The sequence below is a fragment of the Vicugna pacos genome, chromosome 28, assembly GCF_048564905.1.
Source record: "Vicugna pacos chromosome 28, VicPac4, whole genome shotgun sequence".
In the NCBI taxonomy this organism is placed as follows: Eukaryota; Metazoa; Chordata; class Mammalia; order Artiodactyla; family Camelidae; genus Vicugna; species Vicugna pacos.
The window spans coordinates 1,965,797-1,983,635 of NC_133014.1; the positions used below are offsets into that span (position 1 = coordinate 1,965,797).

The 17,839-nt window shown below is 42.8% G+C and overlaps 1 protein-coding gene across 1 annotated transcript in view; it reads right to left on the bottom strand.

Annotated features, from left to right (window-relative positions):
* Positions 1 to 235: 235 nt before the first annotated feature.
* Positions 236 to 17,839, bottom strand: part of LOC102534458 (ankyrin repeat domain-containing protein 26-like) — a 94,059-nt gene continuing 76,455 nt past the window's right edge. The window contains 7 exon segments of the mRNA XM_072951582.1: positions 236 to 2,415; positions 7,790 to 7,887; positions 9,114 to 9,278; positions 10,021 to 10,231; positions 10,339 to 10,430; positions 11,833 to 11,971; positions 13,140 to 13,185. The gene's annotated coding sequence lies outside the window, so the exon portion shown is untranslated.

A 17,839-nucleotide genomic window follows, 5' to 3' on the forward strand; every position in this document is an offset into this window, starting at 1 on the left:
CAGGCATTTTGTTAGGGGAGACAGTGGTTCTTGGTTCTGTAAGAAAAGCCCCCACCTTTCCGAGATGCCTGCTGACGTAGATGTGTATGGACAGGAGTCTGGAATTTGCTTAAAACTTCTTAAGCCAAAAGGATAGCAAAGTAAAGAAAGAAACTAAAACAAAATCTTGAGGGCAGCGGAAAAGCAAGGGGATGGATGAGGAGCAATTCAGTATATTATTTTCTCCACTTCTGTATACATTTGAAAGTTTTCATTAAAACTTTATTGAAATTGAAAAGTAAAAATCAAAAGCTGATAATGACAAGTAGATCTTTTACTGATATAAGCATGATGCGGACATTTTTTTCACTTAACACGAGAAGCCCAGGTGGCTAGAGGTCCTCCCTCGGCTTTACAGGTAGGGAAGGTACTTCAGGGGCTGATGAAACTGCCAAAGGCTCACAGCTGGGCCAGGACTGGAGCTCAGTCCCGGCAGCCCCAGGGATCAGGGCTGCAAGCTCTGCAGGGCACGGAGGCCGGGGGACAGGAGGATGCAGGAGGCCAGGCCCGCCCAGAGGAGAACCTGGGCCTGCAGCTGGAGATCCCATCCCTGCTTGGGGCAGCCGGGGCCTGTGAGCAGCCTTTGTTCTGCCTCAATGTGCCCTTCAGCCCGGGATTCTGGAGGACAATGGCCCCCACTGTGCAAGGAGGCAGTGCTGGTCCTGGGCCACACAGCGGCTCCCAGGTGGGCCTTGGCCCCAGAGCAGGCTGGTGACTACGTTCTGGGCTCAGGCAGAGGAGCTCAGACGCTGTCAGAGGACAAGCACGTCATTTTGCACATGCTACTCCTCCTGCCTGGAAGGTACTAGAATATTGTGTCCTAACATGCCATCACTGCCAACCCAGGAATGCCTCTCCCTTCAGCGCCAAAGCACCTGTCCCCTGTAGAGCCAGGGCCATCCCCTCCCCAGCTACCGATGCAGTGGAGGGGATCCCTAATCCCACTGACCCACCCGGAGTGCCGTCACCCACACGCAGATGTGACAGATGCAGTGCTGTGTGTCCAGCATGTGCTCCATGCCAGGCAGTCCTGGGTTCAAATCGCAAGTAGCCAGATACAAAACCAGAACTAAATGGGCCACCTGGCCCTGCCTCGTTAGTCTGACCAGACAACGTGGAGTTCAGGGGTGTGGGTTCTGCAGGAAAGGGGCCCACATTCAAAACCCAGCTCTGCTCCTTACAAACCATGGGATGCTGGGCAAGTGCCCGAGCCTTAGTTTTCCCCTTTGTAAAATGGGGATCACACACACACACACACTGGGTTTTGTGAGGATCGCATAAGATGATGAATTTAGCATCGCATCTGGTGTGAGGATATGCTCAATAAATGGTCAATTATAACAATGGCTATTATTTATTCTAAAATTATTTAATGCTAAAGACCAGATGGGTCTTTTTGCGGGAGGGTTGACTGGTGAGGGGTCTCTTTGTAGGACCTGGTTTAACTAGCAGGACTCCCCAGGGAGCTGTGGGGCTCATATATTCCTCCAGCAACTCCAAGACTCCACCCTGCGTCAGCCCACCCTCCCAGGTATCCAGGGACACAGCCTGGCTTGTGTCCACAAAATGAAACCAAGAGTGTGGGGCTCTAGAAACCGTGCCTTTTGGGAACAGGGCAGTAAGACTAGGGAGGGGGTGTCAGGTGGACGAGGAGCCATCATGGAGATCAAGGACCAGAGAGAACCTCTTCCCCATGCCAAAGGGGAGGATGAGGGGTGGAGACTATGAAGGCTCGTGGGAAGACAGCATCACCAAACAGAGCCCATGGGGACGAGGTGCTGAGTGGGTGTGGGTGCCTCAGAGAGGAAGGGCCCAGTGCTGCTCCCCAGGTCGTCTGGACAGCAGGGCAGCACTGAAGGCTGGGGGACCCACCCTTTTCTCTGTCAGCCCCTCTCCTCCTCCTCTCCCAGGACTCCTTTGGGTCTGTGACTGCAAAGCTTTCCTGCTAAGATGCTGGTGACCCTTGAGATCCTGGCCTCAGCCCTCTTGTCACCTTCCTCCCTCCCCACCCCAGCGGCATGGGCTGCTCCTGTGCCTAGCACATAGTAGGTGCTCCAGAAGTATCTGTTGTCTAAACAAATGAGTGAATGACTCTGTTCTTTACTGTTGTATGTCCAGCACCTAACATACCCCTGGCATGTTAAGGGGGGGTCTCCCCTTGTTTCCCACTTCAGTCTTCCCCGGTCCTGAAATGACTCTAATCCTTTTCTTCAGATGAGTCAGCAAGCACATTCATGAAGTGTGATGGGAAATCATTCAGAGACTGATGTAAAGTAGTCCACACCAGCTGCTCTCTTCCTGCCCAGCCAGCACTGGGAAAGGGCTTGTCCACCGCGTGCGTGCTTCCCTGTGCTCATGTTACTTGAATGTTCTCACCTGTAAAAGTGTCACATGACAAAAACTGACAAGCAGAAAGAATTTTCACTGCAGCCTGGAAGAAGGTAATTTTGGATTTTAAAAATCTACCTAGGAACAACACTATACATCTGAGTGTGCTTGCAAAGTGGAGAGCTTGAGGAGGGTGTGCACCCTGTCCTCCTTGAAACAAGAGGACAGAGGGGGAGGTGGCCGAGTTCAAAGGGCACCAAAGACACACTTTCTATAATGCAAAACTCTGTCCAAGGTAGGCTCAGGCAGTGACTCCTCCTAACTCCCTGTGCGCTCAGACAATCTAAGCCTGTTCCTCCCCCTCAACCCAGAATTCAGCGCGATTAGTGACGTGCTGCTCCAAAATATGGTATCTTGGCATACTGAGTACCTTAAGCTAAAGGAATTTGAGAAATAGCAGGTGCAAGGACTCTGCCCTCCCTCTTCCCATGAAGCAGACCCTAAGACCTCCTTAGGAGAGGTGCTCCCTCTATTCCCAGAGGAGAGGGGCACCCTCATCTCTGAAGATGGAGGGACACGGAGAAGCATCCAAACATACAGGTCTTGCTAAGTTTCCCCAGTTTCTCGTCCTTAGCTTGTATCCTTCAGCCCTATTACACCTGCCCATGGCTTCCCCTCTTCATCAAACCTAGCAGAAAACACTCAGGTTTAACTGCTCCTTCCAGTCTTCACATCTTTATGAAGACTATTTACACGCGTCATGTAAAACTTGTTGGCACGCTTCCTTCTTCTTACTCTATCCAGAAGCTAGAAGGGCAGGAGGAAAAACTTGTTTCCCTCTCCTCACTAGCATTACATTTACACTGCACGTTAAAGAGACTTTTCCAGGTTACTCTGAGGTACTGTCACTGCAGTGCTGTTTATATAAAAAGGAGAGTACTGACAAGATTAATGTACAAAAATCAGTTGCATTTCTTTACACTAACAATGAATCAACAGGAAAAGAAAGTAAAAACACAATCCCTTTTAAAATAGCACCCAAAGTAATACAATACCTCGGAGTAAGTCTAACCAAGGACGTGAAAGACTTACACGTGGAGAACTACAAAACATGAAGGAAATTAAAGAATTTAAAAACTGGAAAGATATCCCATGCTTCTGGATTGAAAGAATCAATATTGTTAAAATGGTCACACTGCCCAAGGCAATCTACAGATTTAATGCAATCCCTATCAAATTACCCAGGACATATTTCACAGAACTAGAACACATCATAATAAAATTTGTATGGAACCACAAAAGACCTAGAATTGCCAAAGCGTTACTGAAGAAAAAGAATGAGGCTGGAGGAATAAATCTCCCAGACTTCAGACAATACTATAGAGCTACAGGAATCAAGACAGCATGGTATTGGTACAAAAACAGACATATAGACCAATGGAACAGAATAGAGAGCCCAGAAATGAACCCACAAACTTTTGGTCAACTAATCTTTGACAAAGGAGGCAAGAACATACAATGCAATAAAGACAGCAGCAGGATGTAAATCAATGGAGCTAGAACACTCCCTTACACCACACATAAAAATAAACTCAAGATGAATTCAGGACTTAAACATAAGACAAGACACAATTAACCACCTAGAAGAAAACATAGGCAAAACCATCTCACATACATCTCAGCAATGTTCTCCTAGGGCAGTCCATCCAAGCAACAGAAATAAAAGCAAAAATAAACAAATGGGACCTAATTAAACTTACAAGCTTTTGCAAAGGAAACCATAAACAAAACAAAATGACAACCTATGGAATGGGAGGAAATATTTGTGAAAGATGAAACTGACAAGGGCTTGATCTCCAGAATATATAAACAGCTCATATGACTTAATAAGAAAAACCCACAGGATCAGAGACAGACCCCTCTCCCTGCCCCATGCTCTCCCCATGCCCCACGCCCCACGCAAGGTCTCCATTCCGCCACTGACTGGTCCTGGCACCCAACCAGCACTACCACTGGCCCCAGGCCAGGTAACGTCCCCTAGCCCAGCTCCCCTTGCTCGCCTCCCCTTCCCACCCTGTTGCTGTCCCTCTACCCCCAGCCAGGCCCAGTTTCTGACAGGATCTCCAAAACGGGGCTCCTCCTCACACCAAGGTCCCTGCCCTCACACCACTCACCCCTCATGCCTCACCGCAGGACCCCCACCATAACATCCCGAAATGGTCCCCCTCACCCCTCAGCCGGGTCAGTTCCACTCGGAGTGGCCCCTTACCACGTGATCCCCCCTCACTCCAAGTGCACCACTACCCCCAGCTGACCCTCTCACCCATCACCCTGTGGTTGGGGCAGGGAAGTCTGGGCTTCGGTCTCCAAGGTGACTGCCACCAGCAGGGGATCTGGCCTAGTCTAGTGTCTGGCCACACAGCTAGTGTCCAAGGCTACAGGGTGCAGCGGGTCGGGCTGGAGGCGGTTCCAATTCCTGCACTATGCTCTGTGCTTCGTCTGAGCCAGGGGGTCAGGGTCATTCAGGGCTGCCTGCCACTGGCCTGTGGGCCATCCATTGTTGATATCCCTGATGGTGATCGGGACCCCTAGGGTGGAGGCGCTGGGCTTGCGGATCAGTAGGGGGTGCAGCTGAGCTTGGGGTATGGACGAGCAGGTGGGTGGGCTGTGTGCATGGCCTGGGCTCAGCCCAGGTGGGTACAGGGGCCCTGTCCATTAGCTCCAGGGCAGAGGAAAAGGGACTGGAGCTTTGAAAGTGTCCACAATAGGAAGCCAAGGCTGGAGAGCAAAGAAGGCAGCTGTGCTGGCCAGGCCACCTTGAAGCCCGCCAGGACACTGGTCCTTTGCATATGGGGAGACTGACCATTGACCAGCCAATGAGACGTTTCGTACCCACCCCCAACCGTGGTATAGTTTACAGGCAATTGAAGGTACTCTGACAGGTAATTTTAATCACCAGTGATTATGACTTTCTCTCCAGGAGATCAGGTCCACAGTCATGGTGAATCTGGCAAGGCTCCTGCCTGAACCCCAGCCTGGGGCAGAGGAGGACCTGCCCAGAAACATCCTCTTATCTCTCACCAAAAGGCACTAGAGTAGAGAACAAATCTGACTCCATTAGATCTGTTTCTTTTCCTTTAACCCTGTGCCCTGTTTTCTAGGCTCAGTCTTGCCAGCTCTGCACTTTGTGTAAAACAATGTTGCCTTTAGTCTGAAATATACCAGATAGCCTATTCTCAGAGCTATGACCTTTAAGGATATTGACACTTCTGCACTCCTATAGAGATAACAAGTTGCAGAATAGAAAATAACCTTTGTTTTGTTGGAGGTTTTACAGAGGCACCCTGACCTGACCCACCTGGACCTCATTTTGAGAAAGTCTTCCTGAGTTGTTTCTTAGAGTATTCACGATAAAACATTTTGCAAAGGGGTAGACAGTGAGTGACTATCTTATCTACAATTTTAAATGAATTTTGAATGAATGACATTTTCAAGTTAGATATCTTGTCAAAAAAAAAAACCCCATCAATTTTCTGTCCATAATGTTACACATGATGGGCATTTTTCTGTGATGAGGTTTTAACCATTATTCAGAGTGGCCTTTTGTTTTTAAATCTTTTTATCAACTAATAACATTTACTGTGTATTTTTATTTACTTCAGTATTTTAAACAGAATTGCATTACAAGTAAGTTTTTAATTGTATTGTTTTTTGTAGTCTTTACGTGCCACTGCCAATTCTTTTTATATTACGTAAACATTTTCTCAAATTACTCACCAGAGAACTAAGGCAGTTGACAGAACAGTTGGAATTGTGTTCTAAGGAAAATTTCTTTCGCATGAGCATGTGTGTGGTCAGGGCATTTTGCGTGTATGCAGCCTGAAGTGGGTATCAGGTATTATGCGTGTTTAGTACCTGTGCATTTACTTTTTATTTTTTTATTTTGATTTTTGTCATGTAGAACACTGTCTTGGTATAATGTAATCTGTATTTGTGTATCTTTTTTTAACTTCAAAATCTTTGAATGAAATGTTTAATACTCATCGGAAAAAATTCAAACCTTTTCACCAAACCCTCAAGGAAAACCGCCACTTCAGGAAGGTGCCCTACGTTACAGCACAGCCCCTGCACACCTGCTCCCGGCCGCCTGCACAGCAGTTTGAGAAGTGTAAATGCGGAGAGCAAACAGTGCCCTCTGGGGTCCGGCCAGCCAGGGCCTGATTCCCGGGGATGCTGTTTATTCTGTCTCTGAAGTGGGGGTAAGCATGCCCAGTTTGTGACCTCTGCAGGGATTACATGGGACAGGGGATGCGGGGAAAGTGTCTGGCACACATCCAGCACGTAGCGAGAGCTCAGTATCACCGTCACCCGTCACTGTTGTATTGTTCATCAACATTGTTCATTACTCTTCCTTCTTGTAAGCAATGGAATAAATCACGGGAACGCTAGTTTCTCTATGAAGTCGGGGTTCCTAAAATCCCTTTGAGAGGCTGTGCAATTAAGGCCAGTGAATGAAAAGCTTCAGCTTCAGAGATATGTCCCTCTGCTCTGACACTTTTCCACGTTGGTGTTGGGAAATTTTGTTCCACTCTTAACTCCATATTTTTTTTTCTATCATCAACATACTTCTACCCTCCTCTTTTGCCCACGTTTCCTTCTCCCTCCCCTCCCCTGCACATTCACGTTTGTCGCAGGGAACTCTAGGAGGCTCACTCAGGGGCTGTGCGTTGGGGTGAACTCAGCGGTGAGAACAGGGGCCCGCGGCAGCCCCAGCGGGGACAGGCCACACTCAGCAGGGGCAGAGCACAGGAGCCCCACACTGAGTCCAAGAACATGACTCTGCCCTTCAGCGGGGGCCGCGGATCCCCGCGAGATCACCTTTGGATTTGGAGCTCACCGCCTTGGCGGGTTCTCAGGAACCAGCACAATGGTTCAGCTCCTACACTCCCTGAGGAAGGGGTTTCGGGATGCTTCCGTGGGTGCGGGCATCACAGTGAGTCTCTGCTGCTTGGCCTGCTCAAACAACCCTGTTTACAGATTTTCCTCCTGATCATTGTTTGGGGGAAGAAAAAGCCACTACTTTAATGTAATTGATTCCTAGAATTGATTGCTGGCTATGAACACAAAGGATTAATTCTTTTCTTTTGAAAAGAGTGTTTATCACATATACCAATTAGAAAATGTAAACACTCATGTTCCTTCATTGACCTGAATTGTTTCTGAGAAATAAAGAATGCAAGAAAAAAGTCAGTGTAGGAATTTTCTTTTTTCTTTTTATAGTAAAAAGGTGTTTCCAGAAGACATCTCATATTCACCTCATAATTTTAGTGGGGGAGATTCATTCAACCCCATAACACTCAACTTCAGTTTATAGAAACCCCAGTAGGTGGGACCAGGAAATTATAAACTAGGTCCTACTCACCTGCAGTGCCCTGGTGGTGGGTCCCACGGCTCAAATAATGTATTCCTGCTCTTCTTCTGAGATGTGGAAATAACACAGCTTCGGCTTACTCCACAGGTCTGCAAGGGAGGTCAAATCACACAATGAAGAGACTTCTCGAAGGAGTAGGTGAGGATGTCTGGGAGGGTTATGGGGGGTTTTGCCTCCTGCGTTGACCTGGTTTTACTTATGCTGTTTATTTGGAAGTTTAAAGCATCATTAAGGGAGCTCATAAATTGTGCCATTTGTCACAGTGGGACATGGTTTGAGAAACTGTGAGTCGGAGTATATGCTTTGTATAAATGTTCTTATCGGGTTCAGGGAGATGACGCAGGCTTTGGGAGATGACAGGGTCTTGGGGACATAATGCAGGCTTGGGAGATGATTTGTGCTTGGGGAGAGGATGTGGGCTTGAGGTGAAGCGGGCTTGGGTGGTGAGGTTGGCCTGAGGACATGTGGGCCTGGAAACATGATGTGGGCTTGGGGAGACTATGTGGGCTTGGAGAGATGTTTGCTCAGAGAGAGAACGCGGGCTTGGGGAGATGATGTGGCTCCAGGGGGTGACACGGGCCTGCGTAAATGATGCAGGCTTGCAGATATTATGCCAACTTGGGGACATGACACAGGCTCAGCTAGATGATGCGGGGTTGGGAAATGTTGCAGGCTTGGGGAAATTATGTGCCTTTTGGGAGATGTGGACTTGGGGAGATGACATGGGTTTGGGGAGATGATGCGGGATGTGAAATAGCAGGGAAATACAGTGAACTGTTTTATTAAAAATATACTACTGATCAATAAATTATCACTAAGTATAGATTATGGCATATCTATCACTATATTCAAAAGCTCCTTGAACTGAAATCGAATACCACATGGAGCAGAGCGTTGCTTTTTATCACACATAGGAGAATGACACCCACACTACGGTTTCTGAACTGGCTATAGTTTTTCCTCCTTACCATCAGTGGAAATGATAAAGTAACCTCTCCATTCATCTATCAAAGGAGTGAGATCACTGCCAGAAACTAGAATGTCTGCCGTTAGCAGCAAGTTTTGAGATAATGGAAAGTTCATCAATTCCTATGGAAAATATGAACAGCCTCTCCTTGGATGAGGCCATTGTGAATGTCACTATGTCACTGATGCTGGCAAATGGATTTGAATTCAAAATATTGCTTTATCCAATGGGCCAGAAATGAAACCCCCAGAAAACATATTTACATATATAGGCTTTTAAAGCTCTATACTTTCTGTACCTATAGTATTGGTTTTTAAACTAAGTAAAAGTATACAAATTCATACATACACGTTTGAAAATGACTGAAGAAAATACCTCAGCATTCATTTTCTTATTAGCCTTTTCTGCCTCCTTTCGTTGGGAAAGATGATGGGCCAGGATTTCATCTTGTATTACTCTGGCATTCTGCTCTCGAGAAAGTTGTCTCTGAGCGTCACTTCGCTCTTCTAAAACCTGGAGATATATTTCATTAGGTTTTGGGTTTTATACAATGAAAAAAAGTAAAAAAAAAAAAAAAAAGCTTAGTAAGGGAATCTTTTTAAAAAAATAAAAGAACTGTTAAAAAAAGACAGCCTTTTTAAGCACAAGGATCTTTATCACACATAAATAACTCAAATTCCAATTTAAATGACAGCTAAATTTATCACAGAGCAAAAACACAGGGGGATGTAGTTTTGTGAAAGAAAACTTCTTTATAATGCATTTATCCAGTTCCATCACAGTCTCAAGGCAATTTAGCCTGTACTTTAACCTAAAAAGCCAAATTAACACATGGATTTGAATTAAGACTATTACTTTGTTGAGTAGATCAAAACCATCAATCATTATGTTAATAATTAAGCTCAATTTACCTTCCACTCCTTCAATTACGGTGGGGATTGTCCTGCTCTGGAAGCAGCTTCTAAACTGAGTGACAGGTTCCTCAATACAGCAGCAATAAACCCCCTCTTCACAGCCTCAATCTCATCAGATGCAGACTTCTTCTTTTAATTAGGGAGGTTTTAGGTTTTTTTTTTCTTTTGGGTGGGCAGGGAGGTAATTAGGTTTATTTATGTATTTTTAGAGCAGGTACTGGGAATTGAACCCAGGACCTCACGCATGCTAAGCATGCACTCTACCACTTGAGCTGTACCCTCCCTCTAATTAGGGAGATTTTAACAGCTTAACAAAGAAGTGCCAGGAGCAGTGACCCCACCTCAGCCTGGAGGACATGCAGGTGAGCTTCAGCTCACTGGCTAGTGCTGGAGGAATAGTGGAGTTTGCCATCGATCTCTTCCCTGCAGGTGCGGCAGCGCCCACGCCAGCTGTAAATGAGCACAACTACCTGTGCTCAGGCTTGAGCTGGGGTGGGGGTGGGGAGCGTTCCTCCACCCTTCTAGGTTCATCTGGCTGGTCTAAGAATTAACCTGACATGAGGCAGATTAACAGGAGAAAAATAAACAAAAATTGAATAACACGTATACTTCCCGTCTATACCCATGGGATACAGCCATGGTAAACTGAGTGAACTCACCAAGAAGGCTGAAGCCCTCACCTTCAACATCATCTTCAGCTGAAGGCTAAAGAGGATGCTGTAGGCAGCGGTCGGTTACAGAGGTCGGTTACCTGGAATGCCCAGAGGAATGAGAAATTCAGTTAGACAAGGGTTGAAAGGTGTCACTTCGATTTAGACGTGGGAGTCATCAGTGACTTGCTGCGTGGGAATGGAGGAAGGGGAAGACATACCAGAATGGGTGGGGACAGACTGCTGATGGGGAAGTAGGCAAATCTTTCAGGAAGTTTGTCTTCAGAAGTAAGATTGGTTCAAGTGAGAGGGAAGAAACAGGGAGATGTTTACAGAGAGGGAAATTTGAAATCATCACTGAGAAGGAAGAAGGTGCAAACTAACTAAATAAAAGTAGTAGGATCGCTGGGCAGTGCGTGACTTTCTTCAGCGGCACTTAAGATGCCTGGGGAGATGTAAGGGGGGAAGAATGAGAATCAGTCTGTTGTGTAGTTGGGAGTTTTGCCAAGTAAGTACACTGAAAGGCCGGAAAAGGGAATAAATGATCTAAGTAGGAGTTATTAAAATTTTAGCTCCTGGAAATTGTTGAGAAGGAGGGTATTTCCTTTACTGTCTTACATTCAGTGATTGGGAACCTGCAAGTTAAATTGACTAAAGCAGATTACTGTGAGAAAAAAATTACGTATGAATACATGCAAGAGTTCACAACAAAATGTGATTTGAAGAGATGGCTAGAATTGGGGGCTTACATACAATTTAATACGTGACAGGAAAAGGAGAAAGGCATTTTCTGAAAAAACAAATGACTTCTTGGTGAGAGGGAAGAGAAAGGGCACTTATGGTAGAGCAAGTGACATTTAGGAAAGATAAATAATGCCTTAGGAGAATGTATGGGAGACACGACAGTTTTGTGACAACATCCGTTTGAGTCTGGTGCTCGGAACTTGTCTCTAATTTTAAGACTCTTTCCAAAAAGTAAGTAAATAAATAGAGAAAATGAAAAGCCTGAGGCAGATTTCATTTCTCCATGAGGAAACATCTGTGAATCTGTGTTTAAGGTAACGTACAGAGAGTCTGATGGCACTGTAACGATTGTTGTGATCCATCAGAACACTGAAACAGCCACAGCAGATCCCAACGCTGTCCATCTAAATCTTTAGGTCTATAGACAGTGATTAACACTGGAAAATTCAAAAAAGGTATCAATCAACACTGCTCAATATCAACGACAAGTTTGGTGGGTGGTTGGGTGCTGTTTAAACAGCTGGCATCCAGGCTCAGTTTGAGTATATAATACTCCAAAGTGCTGGGTTTTATTCCCAGACTCTGCTTAAAAGTCAGTGAGAAGCAGAGAAATGTGGTTTAAAATACTACATAAATTTTAATCATGCACATATACTACAAAAATATTTTCCTTTAATAAACATTGTCAATATCGTACTTAACGGGAAGTAACTAAAATGTTAGGCAAACAGCACAGCAGGTAAAATGTTTACTATTTACCTTGTAGATCATACACTTTTTCTTCAAAATCTCCACATATTCTTGACGTGCTTTCGAAACAGGATCTTGACTTAGACTTGATTCATCCATCTAGCCTACAAGAGAGTCTGTAGGACTCACAACTGAAGTTTAGTAGTAGCTGGAAAGAAAATGAAAGAATTAGATTCTTTACTTAAAATACTTCATAGGTAACTAAATGTCAGTTTACTTTTTAAGAAAAGCTGAGACTTTTCTAAGTTTTAAGAAGAATGAAAAATACCTACATACAATTACAACACAAAATACAAGATTACTACTCTAGACTTTGCCCAGGGCTGCATGTTGAATTAACCACTCTTGTGGCTAAGGATCAGAGCACCTGATTTTCTCACTCTTCATTCATTTACTCAGCAGCCACGTGCTAAGGCACTGTGACAAGCACTGGAATCACAAGATGAAGATGACAGAGTCCACCCTGAAAGATCATGTACCGTAAACTGGCAGAATAGATGAACAGGCAATTTCGGTACAGAGACATAAATGCCATGACAGGTATGAAAGAGGGCACAGTTGGAACACTCAGAAGGGACGTCCAGCTTTGTGTCAATACTGTCCCCTCTTTGGTGGCCGTGATGTGTAAGCAGAGACCTGAAGGAGGAGGAGAAAGTGTGGGAGGCAGAGGCAAGAAGCAAACACGAAGAGCAGAGGCAGGAAGGGCGCCCGTGGAGCTGGACGCAGTCTGACCAGTGGCTGGAGCAAAGGGGCAGAGCAGGGGAGTAAAGAGATACGGCTGAAGACTTTGGCAAGAGCCAAATCGATGTGGGTGTCTTTCTTCCAAGCTAAGGAATTTGGGATTTTTCCTGAGGGCAAAAAGTTAACCAGTGACAAAGTGAATGACAGGAAATTTAATTGTTATCCACCAGCTGACAGCTACATGAACTGAGATTGCTTGAGTCAGGGTTTTTGGCCTCAGTCACTACCAGAAACTCGAGAAGCTGATGACCTCCATGCTTTCTGAGAACAGGCCGGTGTGCAGGTGACAGGCCCACCAGGACAGCAGGAGAGGAAGGGCACAGCCAGAAATAGAGAGAGAACACAGACTTCTTGAGATGTTTTTCAAAGCTATGGATCATGATGAATAAATGAGGAATAAGTATATTTATCATTATGAATGAAATTATGCTTTCACATTTTTCATTAGCTGTGTGTAAGAAAAAAATTTAACATAGTATCTGTTATTCAAACAATAGAAAGAGGTGCCATTTACTGCTTACAGTGTATTTCAGAAATCAGTGTCTAAATTTAATTCAGAAATGTTGGCAACATACCTTCTTTTAATTCTCTAGATACATTATTCATCAGCTTCTTCTGCATCTGAAATAAGTCAAATATTATTTTTAATGTTTAAGTTAAACAAGAAACACTATCATAGGAATGACAGCTAGCTTATGAAATGTGGCCTTTAAATAATAATTTTAGAGACTTGACTTAACTTGGGGATTGCTTAAATAGAAAAATAATCACATGAATAAAATAAATTCCTACTTACTTTGATTTTAGACAATAGAGAACACATATCTGTAAGGCTATTTAGATTCCCCCGATGAAAAGCACAGTAAATAAAAACTGCCCTGTCGGATACACATAATCTCAGAGGGCGATGCCCAATCGATCTTATTGGCACAAAGAGTTTCAACAACTCAAGTCATGTTTCACACTGAATGTATTACTCTGCAGTTCTTAGAAAAACTGCCCTTTATAAAAGCTAAGCTTTTTTAACTTTAATGGATCTTTCCTTACAATAAGCTTTCTTTCCATTCCTGCACTTTCAGAAAACTAAAATTTTAAGGTCTGTTCTATGCTAATGTTTTTAGCACAGAATCGTAGATACATAAAATGAAGAAAGGGGTTCTGTGTAATGTCAAGTGAAAATTCTACTGGCAAACAAGTTAAACAAATGTATCTTACTTTCTGTAGATGACTAAAATATTTATGTCAGAAAATCTGCTTGAAGAAAAGAAAAGGAGAGGCTAGCACCAGTTTTCAAAGTGGGTTTCTGATTCACAACTTCCTAGAGTTAGAAACAAGGAAAACAATACATAATTCTTTAACTGTAACTTTGTTTCCATTCTAGAAATTAAGGCCAACTTTTTGAAACTTGACTTAATTAGTTATGTATTTAATTACGAAATGTGTGGGGACATTTCAAACTACAAGTGTCCCCATCTAGAGTGTTCTTTTAAAAATCTTTCTTATAAAAGTCACCCGCTCACTAAACAGGGTCTAAAATAGTACACCAGACTTAATAAACACTGTGGTGATAACAGCGACACGAGAGCCGAGGGCTTTGTAAATGTTAGGTGCAAAGACAAAATTTGGAGCTACCATTTGCCAGTATTTTCAGAGACTGTTTTCCGTAACACTGTCTGACAAGAGCATTCTGGAGAGGCCTTATGCCATCAACAATGTGACAATGGTGCCAGGCAGGTCCTGTGAGGTGAAAACCGCCTAGCAGATGAAGGGAGAAGCCTTGACTGAAATAATCTCATATAACCATTAATAAACACTATGCAAAATGTAGATCACACTTTTACATGAGCTGAATGTAAGATTACTCTCTTTTCCTCCGCAAAGCTATTTTCCTAAATAGGTACCTCTGGGACCTTTATGTTTATTTCTAGGTGAGGACCCCCATGTCCAGATGGTGGAAATGGTCTGAAGTCCAACATTAATAAGGATAAGGCACCTGCAGTTTTACTTAAACTTTTCCATTTAACAAAAACACAGAAAAGTGAGAAAGTTATACACAGGAAGACAACGTATCAGCAAGTTTTAATTCCAATGATTTTTAGTTAGGAGGATTCTCTCGTAACTGGCAGTTTGCAGACTATGTCCCATTGAAATGGAAGGTCCCACTGGGGACACTGCAGGATTGAGGTCAAAACTGAGGTCACAGGCTGGAAGATAATGCTGCCCTCTCTTTCCGAGATCAATTTGATAAAAACAGACTTGCCACACACGTATACACACATGTTCATTTCCGAAGTGAATATATTTTCAGATTATTGATACTTTTAAGTTAAAACTTGTCCTATCATTCTTATTTTAAATGTTATAAAAATACATACAATTCCCAAAATGTAATAAAATCAAGTCATTTAACCACTCTGATTCATTATCCTGTTGTAAATAGGTTAATGTATGAAGGAAATGACACTTGTCAGTTTGTAACTATTAAATACATGTATTTTGCTGCAGAGAAAAGAAATGAGAAAGAATTTGTTGATCAAGGAGCTAAAAAATTAAGTACAGAGAAAACAGTGAATGAAAGAAAAAGAACTGGAGGAAGTTGAGCGATAGGCTTTCAAAAGATAACACGCTTCCTCATTTGTCCATTCAGACAAAATGAAATGAGGGCAGGAGGGATTCCACAGGGCAGAGAACTGATACCAGAAACAAGGTCACTAAACTCTGCCTCTGCCTTATGAGAAGTGAGCTTAACTACTGCGACAGTTTGGTTAGAATTAAAATTCAGAGTGGATGTGCCCTGGCTTGGAAGCCTACTTTTAAAAGAAACGGGACCAGATTCTGCTGAGACACGGTGCTGTGTCATGTAAAAAGTTAAAGTCTTAGGAATATTAATCGTTTTAGCTCTGGTGCACTGGTATAATCCCATTTAGGAAAAGGGCTGCTAAACTAAATGGACATTTGAGAAATTTAAAAATTACTTAAATAAATCATTAGAAAATGTTTGAAAGTGTCAGTAATACACCAAAAGTCCAAAATCAACGAGTGTAAAATTTAGTCTTCCTATTTAAAATAGATTTGAAGGACATTTATTAACTATTGTGGCCATGCTTCATGTTAGGCACACCAATACTTAAAAACCCTTGAACATAAAAAAATCTTTAAAACAGAAATTTTGTCTGTTATAATATTGTCTGGAATCAATTTTTAAGTTTTCAGTTCTCAGAAAAAAATTCTATGTGCAAGAAAACCTAACGGTGATGTATCTGCTCAGGCTAATTTTTACTTTTTGTATTTTATAGTAATATAATTAAATAACATAATTGAGTAAAACTGTAAAATTGCTTCTGACATGTAGGACAAAACATCCCAGAAATAAACTAGAATGTGAAATCTGAGGGTACAAATTAGCAAAACAGATATGGGGTCTATCTGTTACCGCTACAACGATGTCACGTGACAAGGCTATACTTCATGCAGCGGTAAGAGAGGCAATAAACCCAAGTGCTATGAACTGGAAAAAACTTGCTTCGACAACCAGCACGACTGAAATCACAGACTTAGAGCAATACTTCTGTCAAGTTAGAAAAAAATGCTGAGTAAGCTGGAACTTCACAGTAGGAACAGTCCAAAATGTTAAAACCTTGCACGTAAAGGAGAACGTTAAATTCGATCCCAATGCCATTTTTAACATTTTGCTTTCTAGAACCATAGCTGAAAAGCTGTGGAAGTCTGTTGTTTTGTTAAGCCCCATGCAAAAACCCATCCCTTCCTGTCATTTTAAACAGTATGTTCACATCTCTTTTAGCATTACTTTATGTTTTCCCAGCAGAAACAATTACATCCCTAGCAATTCCACAAGGCACCTTCTTTCTCTAAGTCTGACTAAGAAATCTGTAAGCAGTAACTGTACAATAGCTCCTGTGAGGGGCCCTGCAGTGCTGAGGAAGCCGTGTCTCTGTGCCCGGACAGAGTGGGGTTTGTGAACCTCCCTGCTGAATCTAGCATGATTCGGCCCCACGGCCCCACAGAAGAACTACGTGTACCTCGGAACTACTACACTGAGTTTAAAATAAATCATTTTCCAGTGTATCTAGAAGTACTAAAAAATAGACACCGCTTTCCTCCAAAAACATTAAAGGAAACAACTGTCCTCAGGAGTTCTCTCTTGCATTGCTTTTGCACACACACTTTCACCATCATCCTGTAAAGTGACACACTGGCAACTTTTTTGGTGACAACTAATGAAAACATTTCGAATTTGCATCATGCTTAGCCACTGACAGAAGTGTTAGCCATGCATTTTTTTTTAACACCACGCAGTCTGGTTTCATGACTCTGAAGCACTTAGACTCAATTTACCCACAACGCTGTCTACGAAACCTGAGCTTTTTTTCTTCTTTGACTTATTATGACATGAAGCCAAGTGAGAAAAAACAGGTTGAGACCTCACTTAACAAGGGCCCATGCTACCCTTCTCTGCATCAAGATCATGAAAACACCATCAAACCATAAACCAACGTGCACTGATTTAAATGGCTATTTTAACAATGATACACAATGAAAACTGGTTGTAATTTAAAGACTCCCTATTGTTGCCACCTCAGTATTCCTGCAGGTGAGGGCAAGACAGAGACGTAAGTGAACTTCATTTTAAAACTTTAAATATTTGCTTTACTTGACTACATATTTAGAAATGTTCTACAATTGCTCAGTAAGACATTTTATAACAATTAAAGTAACAATGCTATCAGTAAATTAGCAGTTAAAGATGTACTCTTACAGAAGAAAATGATAAAAATTTTAAACTTCAAAACAGAACTTAATGTTTTTAGTGTTACAAGTTTACTGAATTCATAAAAAGAATTTATCTTGGATTCCTTTAAATGAAAAACATCTGCATGTTGTTAAGTAGCTCAATGCCAATGATTTACTTATGCTTAGGGGTAGAAAAACTGGGGTGCAGCAAAACTTGAAAATTACTATGAACCAATGCCAAACCGAAATCAATCAGAAACCAAGCCAAACATTGGAAAGTGGATCTCTAGTTATTTGGCACTAATACTTAACTTCTAAAATAGAATTTAAAATGGAGCTTTTTAAGGAATTTAAAATTTGTCAGTTGAGCTGCATTTATTGAATAAAGTTAATGACAGGCTTCTCTTGAAAATTACAAGTCCAGGGACTTTAAAAAATTATAAAATTTCTGTCTTCTTTCTTTATTAGCACAATTATGGCTTTTACTTAGTATGCATAAGTCAAATAAACAACTCAGAATTTC